The sequence below is a fragment of the Coenobita brevimanus genome, chromosome 22 (genome assembly GCF_032717465.1).
Source record: "Coenobita brevimanus isolate Jiangsu-jjx chromosome 22, ASM3271746v2, whole genome shotgun sequence".
Lineage (NCBI taxonomy): Eukaryota > Metazoa > Arthropoda > Malacostraca > Decapoda > Coenobitidae > Coenobita > Coenobita brevimanus.
In genome coordinates, this window is record NC_136975.1 from 37,728,555 (window position 1) to 37,744,060 (window position 15,506).

At 44.2% G+C, this 15,506-nt stretch overlaps 1 long non-coding RNA gene and 1 pseudogene across 1 annotated transcript in view; both read right to left on the minus strand.

The window, feature by feature from the left end:
- The window catches only part of LOC145392383 (uncharacterized), a 102,390-nt gene that overhangs the window by 57,792 nt on the left and 29,092 nt on the right, over positions 1-15,506 (minus strand). The window lies entirely within an intron of this gene.
- Positions 1,519-1,637, minus strand: LOC145392573 (5S ribosomal RNA; annotated as a pseudogene).

Sequence of the window (15,506 nt, forward strand, 5' to 3'; positions counted from 1 at the left end):
TCACTTCATGTCACTTATTATGTAGAACATTTCTCATCAATTACGATATATTAAGGATGCTGTGCATACTTCATCAACCAGCTTGGAAAAATACAAAGGCTAAATGAACAGGATACAAAAAAAAACAGCAAAAATAATCCAACACAAACAACTTGGAAAATTACAAAAGCTAAATGAACAGGATACAAAAAAACACCACAATTGATCCAACACAAACTGTAACATGAAAGCATCAACTTGCCAGGAATGGGTGAAAAACTGTACAATGCAAGACAGGTGGATTGCTGCTACTAAAGAGAAGACTCACACAACAACAGCCCTGAGAAGAGGTGGCCTTGAGGTGTGTGTGTGTGTGTGTGTGTGTGTGTGTGTGTGTGTGTGTGTGTGTGTGTGTGTGTGTGTGTGGGCTCAGTGTTGCATCATAATCACCCTGCCCCTCCCCTGCCACTACCACAGCACTATTAATCCTTGTCCCAGCTCATATACAGTAACTAATTAATTTAATTAAATAAAGGTACAGCGTTAAACAATAACTGCATAATGTTCATCCCTTGTTCTTTCATCACTATCATTATAACAGCCTTTTATTTTTCTTTCTGTCTTCACAGTAGCTACCTATACACAAAATCTCTGCAATCCCTTAAAATCAATTAGCTACAGTGTGGATACTGCTTCTTTTACCATTTAAGAATTACTTTACAGTACTACATCCCAACTCCTCTATCCTTGTCACCAAACCACAGCAACTACACACTGCTCTTCCTGTTTTGTTCTAGAACAGTTACCTAACCTAGACATTTTCCCTGTAGCCTATTCTGGATACATCTTCCACATCTGTTTGTTGAATTATTGGTAATATAAAGTATATAATGCAGTCAGTCCAATTTTTCTCTTCTTATTTACTACGATAACATACTTTGATTTGTGTAACTTATATGCAGTAGTTCAATGGGCAATAAAAGTTTCAAAGAAATTATTTTACATCCATGGCAGAATACAGTATTGTATCCTTGAATTCAGTACATGAACATATTGATATCTTTGTCAGGAATGAACACACTGTACATGACAATTAATATTTCCCAATATTTATTACACTGCAAAAATTAATTCATCCAGCCATTCTCCAATCCTATGCTGCTCAATGGGGAGCATAGGAGCCCAGGGCAAGGGAAGTTGGTCCCGACAAACCCACACAGGTGTAATCCAATTGGAGTGCCGTAATTACCCACTAAACCACCAGAAGCCATAATTTGGTTATACTGTATGGCTATCACCCGGCATAGTAAATGGTTTACTTGTGTACAGGAAACCATTTATCACTCAGTGTAGAGTCACCCACAGACAGAAGCAAGAGGAAAGAGTGAAGGAAAGCATGACATAATGGGGAGTGTAAAGTCACCTGTAGGCAGAAGGAAGAGGAAAATGAAGGAAGGAAGAAAGGAAAGGGCAGACATCCAAAGCAGCACTATATCAAGTGAGTGGATGGTGAGCGCTCCCACCTACCACCGTACATTACGCCAACAGCATCTGGTGTTCCGTGGCGATCACCCATCCAAGTACTAACATGACCCAACGTTACTTAACTTTACTGATCGGACAAGAAGCGGTGCACTCAACGTGATGTGGCCACTGGCGTAAACATTCATTATTACCAAAAAAAATACAGTAATCCCCCCAATACCCGATGTAACAGAACCAAAGGAACGTCCGGAAAGTGGTCCTGTCCAGATATTGGGCCCCAGCCTCCTGGACTTGTACTTATGAACCCTAACTCAGAAAAACACTTATACAACTCCCCCTGGACATGCATTGCACCTATTTAATACCCAAATCACACCAATAAGGGACATAAAAGACTGAAATAAATGCAAAAGAACCATAAAATGAGGTTTTAGAGGTGAGTTTATACAATATTAAACATTCTGGGTACTTACAACAAGTCCCTGGCTCCTGGACTGGTAGTTATGGACCCTAACCTACCCTAACTCAGAAAAACACCTCCCTACTGCACATGCATAGCACCTAAGACACTATTCACACCAATACGGGACATAAAAGAGTGAAATGAGGTGTCAGAGGTAAGTATGGAAAATACAGTACAATATGAAACATTCTGGGTACTTACAGCAAGTCCCTGGCCATCTCAATGAATAACCCGCCTCCTCTCAGACTCTGACAGTACGGAGGGGTTCCTGAAGCACTTGCAATACACTGTTCATGAAGTCTTGCACTGAACTTAGTCATTTGCACTCAGAATTCCATTCTCTTAACACTGCGCACTCTTGTCTTACTTGAACTCCATTGTACCTTAACGAAATAAGTGTTGCACTCTGCACTTAAAGTCTTTCCACTCATAAAACCATTCTCTAAACATAACACACTCTAGTTAATTTACGTTACACTGAAAGTCCATTAAATCTTTGTCTTTTCACTCAGAACTCAAATTCCTTAACACTATGCACTGTTTTTTCTCAGTGCACAACACTGTAAATTCCCGTGTGGTCTGGTGGAGAAGTTCTAGGCATCTAATCACTGTCAGAGTCTGAGAGTAGCTCATGCAGGTGACTTAGAGGTGCGTCGCTGGGTTGTGGTGATGGCGTACCCACTGCAGACGACTCTGAAGAGAGGCGCAAACTCACATCGAGTGGTGACTCCACCGTGCCTGATGTGCTGGGCTGTGGCTTGGAGCATAAGGGCCTGTCTTGGGGAGGCAATGGAGTGGAGCCAGGGCTGGGCACAGCAGGGATCACGGGCCTGAAAAAGCTGTCAATCGTTGATTGACGCGAGGAACGATGATTTTGACGATTAATGACGCGTAGTGTCACGCTGAGAGGAGTCCGCATCATCGTCGCTGTCCTCGTCGGAATCTTCAAGCTGGGTACTGACACCTGCAACTGAAGATGCGATCTCAATATCAGACAATGTCTGATACCCAGGATCACCCTCGTCGTCATCCAACCACTCACGTACTTTGTCCACATCAACATCGTCCCCACGCGCACGTAGACGTGCCTGGAAGTCATCCATGTCAAAACCTAGGAAATCGTGCTCCACATCCATTCCAAGAAGCAGACGAGACCAATCTTTTTTTAGAGTCTTGACAGGGATTTCCTTCCATGCACTGGCCCAGTTGTAGATTGCAGACTTGATGTTGTAGCGGCGAATGTTTTCCAAAGTCTGCTGGTCTTGCGTGTCCCGTCCCTCCCTGCGTTCGTCCTCGTCCTCGTCCTCGAAGACAACCATCACCTCGTCCAGGAACTTCCGCCGGTACAGCCTCTTCGTTGCCACGATCACTCCTGCGTCCTTTGGTTGGATGAGAGCAGTAGTATTAGGTGGCAGAAACATGCACCTAATGCGCCCATTCTCAGCCACCAACTCCTTGTCACAAAGGTGGGAAAACGCATTGTCGAGGAGAAGGAGGGCCTTTACCTGGTCGCGTGGGATTCCCAGTTTCTCCGTCTGGTAATGGATGACCTCCTTGACAAAATGGCGGTGGAACCAGTCTTTGAAGATCTGGGCTGTGAACCATGCCTTCAAGGAATGGTACCAGACGACAGGAAGGACATCCATCATCCCACAAAGACACCGAGGCTGCTTTGCACGGCCAACAATAACGGGCTTGAGCCGGTGCATGCCGTTAGCATTTGCACAACACAAAGCAGATATCCGTTGCTTGCAGCCAGGTACACGTCTCCTTGGCTAGAGTGTTCGTAGGCAAAGAGCGATAGAATAAGCCAGTTTCGTCAGTGTTGTAGACTTGACCAAGAGTTAGGACCTCCCTGTCGATCAAGCCCTTCACCTTGTGCAGAGACTCGTCAACTCCATCCTTGTTGGCGTCCAAAGCTTCGCCATGAGACATACGGTTGGTAAGGCCATGTCATAACTTGAATGTGAAGAGCCAACCCTCGGATGCCTTGAAGTCTAGGGCGTCGTGATGCCTTGCAAACTTCTCAGCAGCAGCCTTCAGCTCAGTGCCACTCACCATCACACCAGCAGCACCTTGCTGTCGATACCAAATCAACGTAGAGCGGTTGACTTCTGCATACTTGGGAGTATACATCACCTTCCTCTCCACGTTGCGTTTGCTTTTCGACGAGAAGTCAGTCGTGTACTCCATGAGTTTATTGCGGGATCTCTTGATATCAAACAAAGTAGACCGGGCCAGGTTGAATTCACGGAGGATACGTGAGGTTAACCATCCCGCATCCGCCTTGTCCAATATCTCCCTCTTCTTCTCCATAGTCAAAACCACACTCTTCCTCTTCTCAGGTGGCGGGGCCATCATCACACACACGAAGGAGAGGCACGAGAGTAGCAGGAGGGCCTGCAGCAGGTAAGGCACCACCACAAAAGCAACCACGTGGGCAGCCATGACAACGAGCGTCCACACACAACAAGAGATGGGTGGTAAGTGGGGAGGATGCAGGGGTGCTCTAGCGGACGTCGGTGGAACAACGCACCAAAACACAGCTCGTCCGTGCCAATTTCAAATTATGGTTGGGAAAAAGTAAGATTTTTTTCAAATTTTTTGTGGTTTTTGGCCCATTTTGGGAATATTGGATCCCGGGACGAAAATGTCCAGTTATTGGGGATGTCCGGAACATGGGCATCCGGATATCAGAGGGATTACTTAGGTAGATAGATAGATATAGATATATATATCTATATAGATAGATAGATAGATATAGATACAGACAGGCCTATATATATATATATATATATATATATATATATATATATATATACATATATATAATATAGATAGATAGATAGATAGACAGATCTATTGCCAGACGCCTCAATCCCGTACGGGGTGGCCACAAACAAATCGCCTCCACGTCGCCCTGTCCCCTGCCATTTCACTGCCCTGCTCCCAACTCTCACACCCCTCTCTCATATACCTCTCCACACCATCCCTCCATCTCATCCTCAGCCTCCCCCTCCCTCTCCCCCTCTCCACCTCACTCACATACACTCTCCTCATCAGTCTTTCACCCTCCATCCTCTCCACATGGCCAAACCACCTCACTGTGTTCCTCATAACGCTTCCTATCACATCCACATCCACACCACAATGCTCCTTTATATCCTCATTTGTCAGCCTGTCTCTCCTTGTGACTCCACAGGCTCCTCTTAAATAACTCATTTCCACTGCTCTCACTTTTGGCTTGTGCCCTTCCAACAACGTCCAACCTTCACTTCCATAAGTAAAGAGTTGGTATCACAATACTGTCATGTAGTAACTTTTTCACTTCCATGCTCATTTCCCTGTTTCTTATCACTGCTTTCAAGGAACCAGCAACCTTTCTTCCTTGTTGTACCCTTTCAAGCACTTCACCCTCCAAACTTCCATCCTTACTCATCACACTCCCCAAGAACTTAAACATACTCACATTTTCCATTTCTTCACCATCCAACCTCACTGTACATTCACTGACTTCACCTCACTCAAAGACCAACACTATAATCTTCTCTACAATCACCTTTAGATTCCGTTTCTTACACACTCTCCCAAACTCATCCACAAAGCCTTGCTGCTCCCCTTTGTCTTCACTCAGCAACACAGTATCATCTGCAAACAACAGTACAGGGAGTTTCCAAACACTACCCTCTCTCACCAGGGCCACTCCAACATCCACTGCCCTACCTTGTATCTCTTTTATTACCCCATCCATGAACAGACTGAACAACCATGGAGACACGACACATTCCTGTTTCAACCCAACCTTCAAATAGAAAAATTCACTCATTTCACCATCCCCACGTACTGCAGCCTTAGCACCATCATACATACTCTTCACAGCATTCAACAACATTCCATCTACTCCATATATTCTTAATAGTTTCCACAATCCTTGTCTATCCAGCCTGTCATATGCTTTCTCCAAATCCATGAAGGCCATAGACAACTTTTTTCCCTTCTCTAGAAACTTTTCCACTAAAGATATAAGAATAAATATCTGATCTACACAACCTCTTCCCTTCCTAAAGCCTCCCTGTTCTTCTCCAACTAAGTTCTGTTATTTCCCTAACTCTGTCAATAAGTATCCTACCATATACTTTTCCTATTACACTAAGAAGACAAATGCCCCTATGATTACCCTTTTTCCTTTGTACAAGGAAATAATTATACCTGACTTCCAATCCTTTGGGACTCTACCTTCCTCCCAGGCCAATCTGCACATCTTCCACATCCATTCTACTACCATCTCTCCCCCATGCTTCAGCATTTCATCACACACTCCATCAATTCCTGGGGCTTTACCCAATTTGACTTTCTTCATTACTTCCACAACTTCTATCTTACTGATTTCTTCCTGTCTTCTCACCTCTCTCCTTCTCCCGCCATTCCCCAGCCACTTATACTCGCATTACTTTCATTCTCCATGTTCAACAATTCCTTAAAGTGTTCCCTCCATCTGCTCACTTTTTCTCCCTTCTCCACTAGTAATCTATCATTTTTTTTCTTTCACTCTTTCTCCCTTCTCCACTAGTAATCTATCATTTTTTTTCTTTCACTCCCCTGCTAACTTCACTGCCACCCTGTCTTACTCTCTTCACCTCTTTCCAGAACATTTTCTTACAGTCCCTCCACTTTACACTCAAATTCCTTCCAAATTCCTCATCCGCTGTCTTCTTACTCTCTCGTACTAATCATTTCACCTCTCTCTTTCTTTCTACATACTGTATAACCCTCTCTTCCACCTCTCAACTTCTTCCAAGCCCCTATTTCTCATCCATTCATTGTATGCTTTCTTCTTTTGTGCCACAGCCTGTCTCACCTCCTCATTCCACCATGCTGTTCCTTGCACCCCCTTCCATCTTCTCTTCACCCCACACACCACATCACATGCTGCACATATTTCTTCTTTGAATATCTTTCACACACCTTCCACGTCCCCCATCTGCTCCAATTCATATTTACTCAATGGCTCCTCCACTCCTCTCTTATATTCTGCCTTTTTCTCATCCTCTTGTAACCTTTCCACTCTCCTTGCAACTACTCCTTCCTCCCGTCCTTCCCTTCTTCTATTTCTCCATCTTACTTGGATCTGGATTCTGGCCACCACCAAGTAGTGGTCAGAAAGTCCACTTCCCCAACCTCTATAGGCTCTTGCATCTACTAAACATCTTCGCATTCTTTCAACCACACACATAATCAATCATTGCCTTCCTGTCATTCAGTTCACCAACCACCCTTCTCATCACTTGCCATGTATACCTGTGGATCATTTTGTGCCTGAAGAGGGTATTGGCTATCACCAACCCCCTCCTGGCACAAATGTCCACTAATGCACTGTCATTCTCATCTATCTCAGCAGGCACGCCCCACTCACTAACTATTCCATCCACCTTCATATTCCCTACTTTACCATTTATATCACTCATCAAAAACACTCTCTCATTCCTTCCAAACTTTTCCATGCACACTTCCACATTTGTCCAGAACTCTTCTCTCACTCTGCTTGCACGATCTTGCACTGGCGCATACACCATGATGCAAGTCGTAATTTAATGGGTCCATAGAAAATTGGGCATTGTGAGGTAAACTAGTCCGCAATAGTGTTTCTGCACCTCATCTTTGATACCATTGTATTTCTTTTGCTATTTTTCCTTTCTTTTTCAAACAGCAGACTTTTTCAAGCAATGGACACTTGTCGACTGTATTTGAAAACAAAATTTTACACTACTAAGGCAAAGAAAAACTTCAGTAAGGCACTACTGTACTCTTACTCAGGATTAAGTTATGACTAGTGTGTGTATTTGAAGACTAACTCCACTCAGCTCATTATTAATCCTGTATAATGAACTAATTAAGTTAAGGGACTGCCAAATCGAAGACTATTTTACAGAAATGCAAAACAGCAAGCCATAACCATTCATTCGTGTGTGTGATATTTTTTTAATAACGACAATTTTACTGACGAGTAGCGGTACTCTACATTCGTCTCAAATTTCATAAGTTTACCCAGATATATACAGGTATAATAATCACAATAATTATGTTACTGTTTTTGATCCATGACTGAGTTAGGCTTGCCAACTAGGTACCAGAAAACATTTGGAAAGTTCCCCCTTTGTAAAAATCTCTCTCTCTATCTACTCCCAGATGCCTCAATCCTGTACGGGATAGCCACAAACAAATCGCCTACATGTCACCTTGTCCCCTGTCATCTCACTTCCCTTCCCCCAGCTCACACCCACCCACCCCCTCTCATATCCCTCTCCATTCCATCCCTCCATCTCATCCTCGGACTCCCCCTCCCTCCACCTCCATCTCATCCTTGGATGCCCCCTCCCCCTCTCCCTCCTCCACCTCACTCACACACACTCTTTTCATTAGTCTCTCACTTTGCATCCTCTCCACATGGCCAAATCACCTCGATATATTTTTCAAGCCTTCTGTCACATCCACACAACAGCACTCCTTTACTTCATCATTTGACAGTCTGTCACTCCATGTAACTCCACATGCTCCTCTCAAACAACTCATTTCCACTGCCCTCACTCTAGACCTGTCCTTCCAACAGGGTCCAAGCTTCACTTCCATATGTCAGAGTTGGTATCACAATACTATCATGCAGTGACTTTTTTACTTTCAGGCTCACTTCCCTATTTCTTATCTGTTTTCGATTAACCAGCAACCTTGCATCCATGTTGTACCTTTTCAAGCACTTCATCCTCAAAAATTCCATCCTAACTCATCACACTACCCAAGTACTTAGGCTAAATGCACTCATATTTTCCGTTCCTTCTCATCCAACCTCACTGTGCATTCGGTGATCTCATTTCTCTCTAAGACCATGACTTTACTCTTCCCCACATTCACCTTTAGATTCCATTGCTTACACACTCCCCCAAAGTCATTCATCAAGCCTTGTAGTTTCCATTCGCCTTTACTTAGCAATAAAGTATCGTCTGCAAACAACAGAACAGGAAGTTTCCAAACACTGACCACTCTCATTAGGGCCACCCCAACATCGACTACCCTACCTTCTTTGTCTTTTATGGCCCCATCCATATACGGTACACTCTGAACAACCATGGGGACATGACACATCCCTGTTTCAATCCAACATTCAGACAGGAAAATTCACTGAGTTCATCATCCACACACACTGCAGCCTTAGCACCCTTACATACTCCTCATGGCATTCAACGGCATGCCACTTACTCCAAATATTCTTAATATTTTCTACATTCCTTGTCTATCCACCATGTCATATGATATCTCCAAATCCATGAAGGCCACAAACAACTTTCCCTTCTCTAGAAATTTTTCCGTTCAAGACACAGGGATGGGTATCTGATCTACACAACCTCTTCCCTCCCTAAAACCTCACTGTTCTTCTGCAACTAATGCCTCTGTTATTTCCCTATTTCTGTCAAAAAGTATCCAACCACATACTTCTCCTATTACACTAAGAAGACAAATGTCCCTATGATTACCACACTTCTTTTTCCCCTTATCCTTTGTACAGGGGAATTATCCCTGACTTCCAAATCTCAGGGACTCTACCTTCCTCCCAGACCAATCTGCACATCTTCCACATCAATTCTACTACTATCGCTCCTCTATGCATCAACATTTCACCATACACCACTCAATCAATTTCTGGGGATTTCCCTATTTTGACTTTCTTCACTGCTACCACTACTTCCATGCTACCAATCTCTTCGTCCCTTCTCACCTCCCTCCTCCTTCCTGCCATTCCCCAGCCACTTACATTGTACTTGCATTTCTTTCATTCTCTATGTTTAACTATTCCTTAAAGTGTTCTCTCCATCTGCTCACTTTTTTTCCCTTCTCCACAATCAATCTATATACGTATCATTTTTATCTTTCATTCACCTAATAATTCTTTACCATCAAGTCTAACTCTCTTTACCTCCTTCCACACCATTTTCTTACATTCCCTCCACTTTTCACTTACAGTACAAATTTCTCATCCACTCTCCTCTTACTCTTTCTTACTAATCTTTTCACCTCTCTATTCCTCTCTACATATAACTCTCTTCTGTCTCTCAACTTCATGCCTCTGCTTCCCATCCACTCTATATGTATTCTTTTGCACCACAGCTTGCCTCACCTCTTCATTCCACCATGCTCTTCCTTGCACTCCCTTTCTCCTTCTTTTCACCAGAACCACCACCTCACATGCCACACAGATTTCTTCTGTGAATATCTTGCACATAATCGTCCACCTCCCCCATCTGCTCCACATCATACCCAAACGCTCCTCCACTTCTCTCTTATATTCTGCCTTTATTCCATCCTCTTACAACCTTTCTACCCTCCTTGTATGGACTAATTCCTCCTGTCCTTCTTTAGTTCTATTCAACCATTGCATTTGTACCCTGACTTTCACCACCACCTCCCCCAACCTCCAAATGCTCTTGCATCATTACATACCTTCTCATTCTCTCATCCAACACACAATGTAATCAATCACTGCCTGCCATTCATTCTGTTAACCACCCACCCTTCTCATCACTCGCCATGTATGCCTGTGGATCATTATATGCCTAAAGATGGTATTGGCTATCACCAACCCCCACCCCAAAGAAATGTGCACTAGAGCACTGCCATTCTCATCCTCTTCTGCAGGCACACCCCCCTCACTAACTACTCCATACACCTTCACATTCCCTACTTTTCCATTCACATCTCCAATCGAAAGCACTCTCTCATTCCTCTCAAACTTTTCCATGCATGCTTTCATATTTCCCCAGTAATCATCTTTCACTCAGCTTGCACGGTCTCCCGTTGACGTGTAGCATTTTAGTTATGGGGATATTTTACTAGGGGCTACACCAAGGCAAATGGTATGGATAGATAAACACAAATGTGCTGGGAAGAAATAGACAGGGCAGTGATTACTGACTTGGAACAATACAGAGTTGCTGCATGGCTTCAAGGTAGAATAAGGTAATTACATTTACAGCATGTGTAGATCAATTAATTAGATAAAGAGTTACGCAGTAAAATATGAACAATGAATTTAGTGTGTGGTGAAATGCTGAAGCATGGGGGAGAGATAGTAGTAGAATGGAGATGTGGAAGATGTGCAGCTTGGCCTGGGAGGAAGGTAGAGTCCCGGAGGATTGGAAGTCAGGTATAACTATTCCCTTGTACAAAGGAAAAGGGGAAATAGAAGTGTGTGGTAATCATAGGGGCATTTGTCTTTTTAGTATAACAGGAAAAGTGTATGGTAGGATACTTATTGACAGAGTTAGAGAAAGAACAGAGAAATTAGTTGGAGAAGAACAGGGAGGCTTTAGGAAGGGAAGAGGTTGTGTAGATCAGATATTTATTCTTAGATCTATAGTGGAAAAGTTTCTAGAGAAGGGAAAGAAGTTGTATGCGGCTTTCATGGATTTGGAGAAAGCATATGACAGGGTAGATAGACAAGGATTATGGAAAGTGTTAAGAATATATGGAGTAGATGGGAAGTTGTTGAATTCTGTGAAGAGTATGTACGATGGTGCAAAGGCTGCAGTGCATGTGGATGGTGAACTAAGTGAATTTTTCTCTTTGAAAGTTGGTTTGAAACAGGGATGTGTCATGTCTCCATGGTTGTTCAATCTGTACATGGATGGGGTAATAAAAGAGGTACAAGGAAGGGTAGTGGATGTTAGAGTGGCCCTGGTGACAGAGGATAGTGTTTGGAAACTCCCTGTACTGTTGTTTGCAGATGATACTGTGTTGTTGAGTGAAGACGAAGGGGAGCTGCAAGGCTTGGTGGATAAGTTTGAGAGAGTGTGTAAGAAATGGAATCTAAAGATGAATGTAGGGAAGAGTAGTGATGGTCTTTGAGAGAGGTGAAGTCAGTGAATGTACAGCGAGGTTGGATGGTGAGGAATTGGAAAATGTGAGTATGATTAAGTAGTTGGGTAGTGTGATGAGTAAGGATGGAGGTTTGGAGGGTGAAGTGCTTGAAAGGGTACAGCAGGGAAGAAAGGTTGCTGGTTCTTTAAAAGCAGTGATAAGAAACAGGGAAGTGAGCATGGAAGTGAAAAAGTTACTATCTATCTATCTATCTATAGCCCGACGCCCTAATCCCGCAAAGGGTGGCCGCAGACAAAACGCCTCCAAGTCACTCTGTCACCCACCATTTGACTACCCTCCCCCCAACTCACCCCCCCCTCCCTCATATACCTCTCAACTCCATCCCTCCACCTCATCCTCGGTCTACACCTCCCTCTCCCTCCCTCCACCTCACCTACATACACCCTCTTAGTCAGTCTTTCATTCCCCATCCTCTCCACATGTCCAAACCACCTCAGTGTATTTCTCCTAATCTTTTCAACCACATCCACATCTACCCCACAACATTCCTTCACTTCTTCATTCGTCAACCTGTCCCTCCATGTCACTCCACATGCTCCTCTCAAGTAACTCATTTCCACTGCTCTCACTCTTGACTTGTTCCCCTCTTGCAAGGTCCACGCCTCGCTTCCATACGTCAGGGTAGGGATCACAATACCATCATGCAGTGACTTCTTAACTTCCATACTCACCTCCCTATTTCTCATCACTGCTTTCAGTATGCCAACAACCTTCCTTCCCTGCTGTACCCTTTCATGTACTTCATCCCCCAAAGTTCCATCCTTACTCATCACACTACCCAAGTACTTGAATGCACTCACATTCTCCATATCCTCACCATAAAACCTCACTGCACACTCTGTGACTTCATTCCTCTCAAACACCATAACTTTACTTTTGTTTACATTAACTTTCAGCTTCCTCCTCCTACACACTGTCCCAAATTCATTCACCAAACCTTGCAACTCCCATTCATCTTCACTCAACAATACTGTATCATCAGCAAACAGCAACACCGGAAGCTTCCAAATCTCACCCTCATTCATTAGGGCCACCCCCACATCCACTGCCCTACCTTGTACCTCCTTTACGACCCCATCCATATATATATTAAACAGCCATGGAGACATTACACAACCCTGTTTCAGTCCCACATTGAGATCAAAGAACTCACTCAGCTCACCATCCACTCGCACCGTAGCCCTAGCTCCCTCGTACATACTCTTCACAGCACTCAACAATTTCCCCTCCACTCCATATATTCTTAATACCTTCCACATACCTTTCCTATCTATTCTGTCATAAGCTTTCTCCAAGCCCATGAAGGCAGCATACACTTTCCTTCCCTTCTCTAGATACTTCTCCACTAAACATCTTAGAACAAATATCTGATCTACACACCCTTTTCCCTTCCTAAATCCCCCTTGTTCTTCTCCAACTACCTCCTCTGTCATATGCCTAACCCTATCAATGAGTATTCTACCATATATTTTACCAGTCACACTAAGAAGGCAAATACCCCTATGGTTACCACATACTTCTCTCTCCCCTTTTCCTTTGTACAGAGGAACAATTATACCTGATTTCCAGTCCTCTGGAACCCTTCCCTCTTCCCAAGCCAATCTACACAACTTCCATATCCACTCCACAACAATCTCACCCCCATGCCTAAGCATTTCACCACACACTCCATCAATTCCTGGGGCAATTCCCAGCTTAATCTTCTTCATCGCTTCCACTACTTCCGACCTACTGATCTCTTCCTCCCTCCTCTCATCTCTTCTTCTCCCAGAAATTCCCCAACCACTTATACTCACACTGCTCTCACTCTCTACATTCAACAAATCCTCAAAGTGCTCCTTCCATCTCCTCAATTTCTCTCTTCTCCACCAACAATCTATTATTCCTATCTTTCACTCCCCTACTATTTCCCCTTTCACACTGCCTTACTTTCTTTACCTCCTTCCAAAACAATTTCTTACTCTCCCTCCATTTCACACTCAGATTCCTCCCAAACTCTTCATCCACTTTCTTCTTACTCTCCTTCACCAGTCTCTTAACCTCCCTTCTCCTGCTCACATATACCTCTCTCTTCTCTCTCTCATCTTCTCCCCTACCTCTACTCGCCAACCATTCACCATATGCCTTCTTCTTTTGTTCCACAGCTCGTTTCACCTCATCATTCCACCATGCTGTCCCTTGCACACCCTTGCATCTCCTCCTCACTCCACAAACCGCCTCACACGCTGCGCTTATCTCTTCCGTGAATATCTTACATACGTCTTCCACCCCTTCCATCTGCTCTAGCTCATACCTTCCCAATCTTTCTTCCACTATGCTCTTATATTCTGTCCTCTTCTCACTATCTTGCAATTTCTCCACTCTTCTCACAGGAGCTGCTTCCTCCTGTCTTCCCCTTCGCCTCCTCAACCACTTTCTTTGCAGCTCTACCTTGGCCATCACTAAGTGATGGTCCGAGACTCCATTCCCCCACCCTCTCCACACCCTTGCATTCAACACTTGTCTTCTCATTCGCTCATCCACACACACGTAGTCTATCATTGCCTTTCGTTCAACAAGTTCACCATCCATCCTCCTCATTACTCTCCACGTATACCGGTGGATCATCTTATGACGAAAGTAGGTGTTGGCTATTGCCAACCCCTTACCAGCACAGATGTCCACCAAAGCACTACCATTCCCATCTACTTCCGCTGGCACACCCCACTGACCAACCACTCCATCCACTCGTACATTCCCGACTTTGCCATTCATGTCTCCAATCAACAGCACTCTCTCACTCCTCTCAAACTTGTCCATACATGCTTCTACTCTCGCCCAAAACTCATCTTTCACTCTTGCCACTCGATCCTCTGTTGGAGCATACACACATACAATCGCCCATGCTTGTATACCTACTTTCATCCTCACCCATACAATCCTTGCACCCACTGTTCCATACTCTCTTGTATTCTCCTTCCACTTCTTGCTTATCATCAGACATACTCCCTCTCTTGCCCTCTCATTCTCACTGACTCCCGCACATATACCTACACCGTATTCCCATTCTCTCATCCTTTCACCTTTTCCATTTAGTTTCAGTCAATCCACATATATCCACTTTTGCATCCTCAAGCACCTGGACAATCTCTCTCTCTTTCACTTCATCATTCACTCCTCTCACATTCCACGTTCCGACTCTCAGAATGTCCTTTGTCCGTTCCTTAGTCGTCAACGTATGGTCCGTCCGGGTCCGAGGCGCTTTATTTGCTTTTTTAGTTAGTTCTTTTTACGGGGTGGGGCACTAACCCACCACATGACAGTATTGTGATACCAACTCTAACGTACGGAAGTGAAGGTTGGACGTTGTTGGAAGGACACAAGTCAAGAGTGAGAGCAGTGGAAATGAGTTTTTTAAGAGGAGCATGTGGAGTCACATGGAGAGAGAGGCTGACAAATGAGGATATAAAGAAGCGTTGTGGTGTTGATGTGGATGTGATAGGAAGCGTTATGAGGAACACACTGAGGTGGTTTGGCCATGTGGAGAGCATAGAGGGTGAAAGACTGATGAAGAGAGTGTATGTGAGTGAGGTGGAGGGGGGAAGAGGGAGGGGGAGGCCGAGGATGAGATGGAGGGATGGGGTGGAGAGGTATATGAGAGAGGGGGGTGAGA